Source organism: Lactuca virosa, chromosome 6 (assembly GCF_052849685.1).
Source record: "Lactuca virosa cultivar CGN04683 chromosome 6, Lactuca_virosa_CGN04683_v6, whole genome shotgun sequence".
Taxonomy (NCBI): domain Eukaryota; kingdom Viridiplantae; phylum Streptophyta; class Magnoliopsida; order Asterales; family Asteraceae; genus Lactuca; species Lactuca virosa.
Window position 1 is genome coordinate 36,330,093 of NC_136431.1, and position 9,993 is coordinate 36,340,085.

The window sequence follows — 9,993 nt, forward strand, 5'->3', positions numbered from 1 at the left end:
CCCGACTCAACTCGTCGACTTGGGTGCCCAAATCGCCGAGTTCTTCAGCCATTACACATTAAAATCATTCCAGTCGATTCCAATGCTCCAAACTTCAGATCCAACCTCCTAGGATGAAGTTACCACGTAAAGTTGCTAACTTTACGATCATGCAAGGCCTCACAAGGCTAAAACACCCAAAACTAGGCTCAAGAAGGGGTTTAGGACACGAAGATGGGTCAAAGCTTCATAAAGCTTGAGGTTTTATGTATATGGGGCCTCAAGAAGTCCAGATCTGAAACTCATACCCTCTGGACAAGCTTAACTCGAGAATGGCCCTCATTTTGCACCAAAAAGCCCATAAACTCACATAAGAAGATATCTAAGGAATGGAAAGCCAAGGGAAAGACTTTTTACCTCCCACTGGATGCCATCACGATGTAGATGTTGGATCTACAAGCTTTCTCTCGTTCCAAGCCTCTTCAAGGAATGCACCAAAAACACACTTTTGGCCTCACACACACTTAGCTCGCTAGGGTTACTCTCTGGACATTAAAGGTGGTAAGGGAGGCGGGATAAAGGACTTAAGGTCCTTTAAATAGCTTGCACACCCGAGAACATAGGGTTTCATCACACAGCCTCAACTCGTCGAGTCCAGCCCTTCAACTCGACGAGTAGGCTTCCTAACCCACGCGTCCTGATCAACTCCTACACGACGAGTTGGGGCCAACCAACTCGTCGATTAGGCCCTTCAACTTGTACTAAATCCTCAAGTTCCACATCCAGGAATCGGGGTGTTACAGAAAATAATTTGTTGTGGATGTTTACCACATAAAAAGGATTGATTAACTAAAAGTAATTAAAATAAAACAAAAATAAGTTGTTCCTCTACAAAGGTGTCAAAAACTTGATGTGCAATTTATATATTACCAGTCTTAAATTTGAAAACCTAACCTACTTAACTAACTAATTGCACTTAGGTAGTGTACCTAGTCAATTTATAAGATAGGCTAGGTAAGTTGGGTGTCGATCACAGGGAATTGAATTTTAATTTAGAAAATAACTAATAATAATTAAACTAAGAAACAACTTTAAATATGGGGTTTTTACTGATTTTGCAAGTTTAGTAAATTAATTCAAAAAACTATCAATTTAACAACTATTAAAACTAAGCAAGGAAAGAAAAAGATTTTTAATTCAAGTTTAAAGAGTACTTCCATTTAGTTCCGAATTACCCCTTACATATGGTTGATTTCTAATTGATAAAGTATATTGACTACCAATTCATTAAATTATTAGTTATCATGATGTGATACCTAGTTTTGCCAATTTATGAATTACCATGCAATGATCAATCATATGTTAGACACAAAATTGAATAAGCATGAATTGGACTGTGAATGATAAATCTATGAATTACCTATCCTATATTAAGACAAGCAACTCAAGCACAAATTATTGATCAATTATGCTCTCTAACACAATCAAAGTACCTAACTTTTATTTACCTAACCCTTAGGATTTGTTCAATCACTAGATATAATTATTTAATGGTCATAAACAACTAGATAACAAGTTCATGCAATTAGACTGATCATCTACTACACAAAACATGTATAATAAGCAATATAAGCTAGAAATTCAACATGCTAGGATTGTGATTATCAAACACTAGTAAAATCAACATAAAACATCCATGAATTCAAAATCAACACATAAGATGTGGGTTAATCTTCAGCAAACAGGAGTATAGGGTGATTAGTCCATAACTAAAACAAAAACAAACATAATATCAAAGTTAATTAGACTAGACATGGTTAAAGCTAACAAACCGAATGATTGTAAGGTTTTCTTTCTTTAATTACCTTCAAAGCTTGATCTACAAACTATTTCTGAACTTCCAAGGGTTCTCCAAAGGGTTTTAGTGGAAACTCTTAACTTAATTTCCTAGCCAACTCCCGAAATTCGACCTATATATATATATATATATATATATATATATATATATATATATATATATATATATATATATATATATCAGTGTTGCATAAATCGGCCTAATCGGCCGATTAATCGCTAATCGGACCTCCACCGATGAGATTTATTGCTAATCGGTCACTATAATCGGGTTTGGTCAATACAGGTCAAAGTCGGAATTAATCGGACATAATCGGGTTTGGTCAACGCAGGTCAAAGTCGGACCTAACCAGCCCTAATCGGACCTAATCGCCGATTAATCGCTTATTTTGTAGGATTAAAGTTAGATTTATAAATTTTTGAATAATTTTCTTAATAATTAATGGTCCCCGATTAATTCCCGCCTAGCCGATTAATCCCTAATCGCTACTCCACCGATTAGCGGTCAATTAGCGATTTCTGCAACCATGATATAAACTCTCAAATTAACAAACGACTATAAATAAACAAATCTTCCTTGATGCAACTTCACTACTCAATAGAAAACCCTAGATGACTAGGTCTTTTGCCTGTGAATGTATGCTCTGAAAACTGAATTGGAAAAAAGAAAGTGAATGAGCCGATTAAAAGATATTAAAAAATATTACTTTATTAGTAAAATGTATTATATAAAGTAAAAAATTAATTTTATATTATAATATATATAGGCTTATTTAGGCTTGCGAGCATAATCGAACTCGGTAACAAAAGCTCGGGCTCGAGCTCGTTTAATAAATGAGCCTTATGTTGAGCTCGAGCTCGAGGTCGGCTCAGGCTCGTTTAACTCGAGCTTGATTTGATTTTTTAATGAGTCGATCTTGAATAGCTCACAAGTAGCTCGACTCACTTACACCCCTATGGGTAATTATAACATCCGCAAAATCGGCTTACAAGTTTTGACTACTTTTAGTAAAAATACATTTTTACAAAAATAAAATAATAACAATAATTAATATATGATAAGTAAAAGTTAATAAATAAAATATATGGTATATATGATGATAGAAATAAAATATAAGTTTAATAGAGTGAAATTCTGAAAATTCATAATAAAGGATCAAACTTGCCAACTCACGAAATTTAAAATTAATCTTAAGTGAACTTGACTTAACCAAATGTGACTTAAATTATAATAAAGAGGGTTAGGAAGGATTGAGAGTGTAATTAAATGAAGTGTTAGTAAGTTGTTTGGTTATTTTTGTGGTCAATTATTTAATGTAGAACTTGAGGGGTTGTTGTGTAATTTTGCAAACCTTCCCTCTTATCTTCATTTGATGTAATTGACCGTCAGAAAGGGAGAGACACTTTGAAGATGGCTATATTGAGATCTCATGGTGCAATTGAAGCCTCCTTAGTGTCTAAGTAAAGCATATTCCATTGTCTCTTCATCCCTTGGTGAATAGGTATAATTTCTCGTCTAATCTCTTCATTTCACAATTTAGGGTTTTGAGTGATGAAGTCAAATCTAAATTGATTATTATTTTAGATCATTTCTATTCTACTATGTGCTAGATATGCTTTGAGTTGTTGAAACTATTTGATGTTTCCTTATGTGCAATGTGTTTACTATATGTATTATTTGTGTTAGAATGAAATCTTTTTTAAAAAAGTATGTTTCTCAATTGAGGTATTGTTGATTTGAAAACAATTTTGCAACATCCTTATGTGTATACATGTAGGATGGGAGACGGTGGGTGTAACTCATGATACCCGAAGGGGTTTGTCAAATTAGGTTTTGTTAAGTCGAATGTGAGTAGATTTCTAGATGATCCCCGTGTTGCACATGTAGGGTAAGCTACCCCTTATGTGTCCCAGTGTGATGGTTTAGTATTGCCTAGACTATAAATTAGCAAAATTAAGGAAATTATATCATTAGCTTGATGATTAACTATCTAATTTGGTGAGTTGAACTTTATGAGATGTACAAGGGTTTTGAATAGATACATGCCCTACATATTGCATATTAAATCATTTACTACTCTTTTTGGAAGTTTTGAGATGATTTGTTGTTCTTCACTAACCAATGTGTAGCCTTGATCGTATTCGGAGATATGGGTTATATATTACCCTTTTTGGTTATTTTGGTTCTTAAGAACCATAAATTGATTTATGATGTTATCTTGATTTTGGAGGTTTAATTTGAGTAAGTAGATTGCTATCTTCTTATTCAAAATGAATCAACATCGAGTATTCTCACTAGGTATTTCATTGTCTAACTTATTTTGACTTATGCTCAAATTGAAGACTAGATTGAAGACTGATGAGTTGATTAGAAGATAGCGAACATATTTTGAAGGCCTCGGTTTGTGAGGTTGCATTTGAACTTGTGATGATTATTAAATTGATTACTCTCTTGTGTTTTTAACCAAATTCTTATATTTTTGGACTTTGATACTTTGGGACCTAATTTCACACAAACATCTTTTGATGTATTTTTAAAACATATTGAGACCGGATTTTCCGCATAAATCAAGATAAAAATCATATTTATATAAAACCAATGATTTAATAATGATGTTTGAAACTACACTAGTGAGAGGTGTTCCACATTTTTTGGCGGACTTTAACCTAAAGTGGTTGACTCGGTAAGTTCTATAATCTAATAAAAACCAAAACGCCCAAGGAGAGGGTTGTGTGAACCATTTTCAACAACTCCAAAACCTGCTGATTTACCATTAACTAAGCCCTTGTTTGTATAATCTAAGCCTAACACCGTAATCGACAAACACTATGTTCTAACACATCTTGAAAGTTGCTCACCCTAAGTCACTGACTGTGATTTTTCAATAAAGACAATTTTTTATGTGCCAAATGCATTGCCAAGAGAAAAGCACGTGACATGATTATCGATAGTAGGAGTTGCAAAATTTTATTTAAACAAGCATGGTGGAAAGCTTGGGCTGAAATCGAAAGATCTGATGTGGCTTCGACCCAATCAAACAACTGTTGAATGCTATGTCTAATTCATATTTGACAATTATTCCTTGGAAATTAGACAACTATTCCTAGGAAATTCCTATTTCATTTTCGTCCAAAAAATGTTGGAACTTTCTATTGGTTTTTTGGCGGTTACTTTGGTTCTAACCATTGGTGATTGGTACCAGATAAAAACAAAATACCATGGTAAATTAGTGCTTTGCGTGGATATGAATATAAAAGAATAGTAAAGAATTATACAATAAAAACGTAGATACGAATAGAAAAAAAATTATACAATAAGAATGTAATGATTAAAAACTACATTTGTGTAAAATTTCCTGTGGTTGATTAGAATAATTATAAAAAGAAAAGGTTGATGAAAATATAGAAAAATATGTCACAAAATTCAAACAAGTAATGATGGAAAACTCACAAGCATGCTATTATCATTCTGAAACAAAAAAAGTAAAACAAAATAATGAAAGACTCTTAACGAATTTATGGTTGTGGGGAACAAAATCAATTCCCCAAACAGGGGAAACATGATGGCCATAAAACATTACACCAACAATAATACTATATATTGCAATACTTATCGTGATATCGTCGTATAAATTTATAAACCCAAGGTTACAAACTAGTTTACTACTTTTAACCCAATTTTGATGTTATAGCAAAAGTTATTGTAACTTATATTTTTTTTAATGGCCGGATTCTATTATAAAGAGAAGTAACAAGTATTCATTACGACAAAGTACCAAGCTAAGCTTGGATTCTGCAGTCAAACAATTAAGATAACTTAGCTATTCTATATCTATAGTAAATCCATAAAAATGGCATATCAACAACATCATCAAAATAGAGGATTTCTTAGGAATAGTTGTCCCAAAGATGGTGAAATTTTTGAAATTCCACATTCTCCACAAAACCATTATGATCACTGCATCAAACGCCCTATGTACCAAACCGAAAATGTCCAAGAGAAAAGAGATTGTAAGATAATCGGAGAAGGAACCTGAACTCCTCACCAAATGGCAATCCGGCCCCAAAGCTCCACAAAATGCAAGCATCCTGCAAAGATGTGGTCAACATACTCCATCAAAACTGAACACACCGGACACATAATCGACTTAATTGTAATACCACAAGTAGAAAGCCTCTCCCTAAACGGCATAGTCGCCAAATGAATCCGCCATAAGAGGATGAATTAATCACTTATAACTTTATAACTATAAGATATTCACACATAATTTTCCACTTAATTTCTTATTATTATGATTGAATTGTTGAATTCATAAAGTTTTGTTTAATGTTAGAGGGTTGAAGACCACATAATGAATGTTAAAGTGAGATATGTGATAGAAGACGTAAAAAAAGATGATGATAGCAACATGGTAAAAACTGCAAAACAAGTAAAAGTGGAGCTACAATCCCTACAAATTATCGAAGGAAATGGGACAATCACGTAATTTATTTCACCATATTTTTGACCAATTGACCTTAAGTCAAATCTTGATGGATGTCTTCTTTTTCTTTTGAAAAGGGTGATTAAACATTGAGGGGTTTAGTTTAAATAGATCATATGAGAAACTACATATTGCTAATTAAAAGATGTGAAAATTACTCATAATAAAAATTAATAACTAATATCACATGGTGTCCGAGTAATTATGTATGGGCGACTATAGGTGTATCCGGCAAAACTAACTACAAGCTGGTAGTTAGTAGCCGGAAATTATATCGTTTATATTTATATATGTGTTAGATAAAAGTAACTAAAAGTTTCTAAATCATGTAAAATTATTTAAAATAAAACTTATCTACCAAAACACATCATTGATTTTAAACAAAATGATAATCAAGTTTGAAATGGTTTTTGAATTTGAAGATTTTGTTTTAGTTCAAAGGTTTTCTACTGTGGAACAAAACTTTTTTCCGAGTTTTTTTCTTAAAAGTTAAAATGTAGAAGTTTTCAAAAGTTAAGTATCGAACATGTCCTATTTGTGATCATGAAACGATTATCATTTGCAAACCATGATAATCGGATGGATTTATAAATATGATTCACTTTGTTTCTCATTTTTACTAATATTCGGTTAGTTATGGGATGTGCGTAAATTTTTAATTAGTATTTGTAATAATATTGTCTATATTTTCGTATGACCGTCTACATCCATATAATGCCACTAAGTTTTCAATTGTTTCACATCAATTTTTGTAATAACACTTACATCATTACAATAGCATTATTCTTTCATCAGTGCACTACATACACGTAAATTAACATTCATAATCCTTAAATTAATGGTATTTAGTAATGATTTTTCATGTTTTTCTCATTATTTTATATTTTGTAGTAATGTTAGTAGTATATAAGCAAAAGTTTGTCACAAAAACATTCATGTATTTGAAAGAGTTTGCGATTCAAATATAAAAACTTCAATAAAGTATTTTGTCTCATCAATTGTTATTGTTATTACGCTTGGGATTTTTCATTCGTACGTTTATTTTTATATATTTTTTAAATTATTTTACAAGTTCTTTTTTGTATGATTTAGGAGTATTTTAATATGTTCGTTGAACAAAAATTTTATAATATATGGTAGTCCTTTTATGTTGTAATATTTTTTTTTGTACTATGTGTTATTTTTATATTCTATATTATAGAAAAGTTCCTGTGAAATTTTACTGTTGAAAAAATTCGCTTTTCCAAATGATATTGATTTGAAACCAAAACGAGTTTTCTTATTTTTAAATTAATGATATTCAACATCAATATAAATTCAAAAAATCATTTTCTTTTAACTGTTATCATATTAGATTTAACTTAGTATTTGGATATGTTATATATGGACCATTGTCATTTTAGTATACATAATTTAGAATTATTTATATAAAATATTTAAATTGTTAACTTAAATATCGTTTAAAATAGGTAACCTAAATGAAAATACAAATTAAAATTAATAGAAAAATCAAAGTTTGTTTTGTAAATAGTTCAAAGTTAAAAAATACAAAAAGAGTTTGTGATTGAAATATGAAAAGTTATAAAACAGGTTTTGGCGCATCACTTTTTATTACTTTTTCGATGTATATATATATATATATATATATATATATATATATATATATATATATATATATATATATATATATATTCATGAAATTGCTATACAAGTTTTTTTGTATGATTTATGAGTAATTTGATGTGTTCTTTGATTATATATATATATATATATATATATATATATATATATATATATATATATAGGGAAAAGTTCAATAGAAAACCATAATTATTGGTTCTTCAAGGAAGCAAATCGTTTTTTAAATTTCTAGAGCTTATTCTTTATCGAAAAAAAAATCTAAAAATATCTAAACTCATATATTAACATTGTGAATGTGAAAAATATTTTTCGGATTCACCGTGTGAATCCGGATTTACATTGTGAATTTTCAAATATTCACATTGGTTCATTGGTTCCTTGGTTAATTATGGTTCTCTATTAAACCTTACCATATATATATATATATATATATATATATATATATATATATATATATATATATATATATATATACTGCTTTGGTGTTATTAAAAGTTATAGTATTTTGTCAGCTATGTATTATTTATTATAATTTATACTAAAGAGGTCGTCTAAAATGATGTAGTTGAAAAAAATAGTTATATAAAACCATATTCATTTAAAGATGAAGCGGCCTTTCATATTGTTTTTGTATGACTTAATTCATAATATTTTTCTTTAACTTTCAACATATTATCTATATTTCGGTAGTTTGAATATATTGTTATATATGAACCACTATCTATTTAATGTGTATTACTTTTCAATTAGTGATAAAAAAAATACATAAATTGTTAATTTAAATATCTTGTTAAAAGGTTAACTTAAATTAGAATGTCATTTAAATTTAAGAAGAAAATTCAAATATTATTTTGTAAATAGTTAAAAGTCATAAAATATAACATCAAACATAAAACCTAAACTGTAATCACTAATTAACTAAATTTCAATATTAATTCAGATAATATCTTTTTCTTCTACTTAATCATGTATTTAACTTTCAACATATTACGCATAATGGCGTATTTAAATTTTAACATATAAAGCTTAAGGATAGCTTGTAATTAACTACTAGTAAGGATGTGTTGTTGTATTTAAATCATTATCATGTTAAAGTCATAGCTTCTGAATAATTGGAATAAAGTACTTAAATTGTTAATTTAAGTATAATAGTAAATGGTTAACTTAAATTGAAATGTCAGTTAAACTTAAAGTAAATCCAAAGACTATTTTGTAAACAGTTAAGACTTTTAAATTATAATGTTAAATGTAAAACGTAAATTGTAATCCTAAATTAACTAAAATATCCTAAAATTATTTACATAATCATAAGAGTTCCAAAGAAGTAGCTTAGAGGTAATTAACAATAATAACTAGAGGTATCCCGTGCTTTGAGGCAAACATAAGTGATCATACTTTTCCAATCCGGTCTTACCTGTACAAACAAAGAACTAGCAACCTACTTTTATTTATGTATGTATTATAGCATCATACTTTCATTTGTTTATGTTACAACCTTGTACTCTCCATCTTTTTCTTGTTGAATAATAGTAATTTGAAAAATCTATGTCCAATTATACTATGACATTTTTTTCTTTATTAGGACATTGTACTTTGAAACATTTACTTAATTATCGCAGTAACTACTTTATATTTTGTATTTCAGTGACACTGCTACCATTGGGTATAACTTTTAAAGTATAATGTTGTAATAGGAAAACTTAAAATTAGGATATGCTATAAAGAGCATGTCAACATAAATAGTGGCATGTCTGGATGCTCACTTTGAAATTCTTTCCCATCTGCTAAAATTGTTTCTCTAGTATAACTTATTAGATTAGCAAAAGATAGAAATCATCAATAAAGATGTGTTCATATTCTATATCGACCTGATCATAAGAAACATCAATTAGTTCTACGGGATGTTATTTGAACGATCCCATGTTCTCCAACATGCGAAGGTGCATTCCTTCCACCAATTATCTTAGCAGCCATTTGTTGGATTTTGTGTCTAAGCCCATAACTATGTTTGGTATGTACTTGACCTGATTGT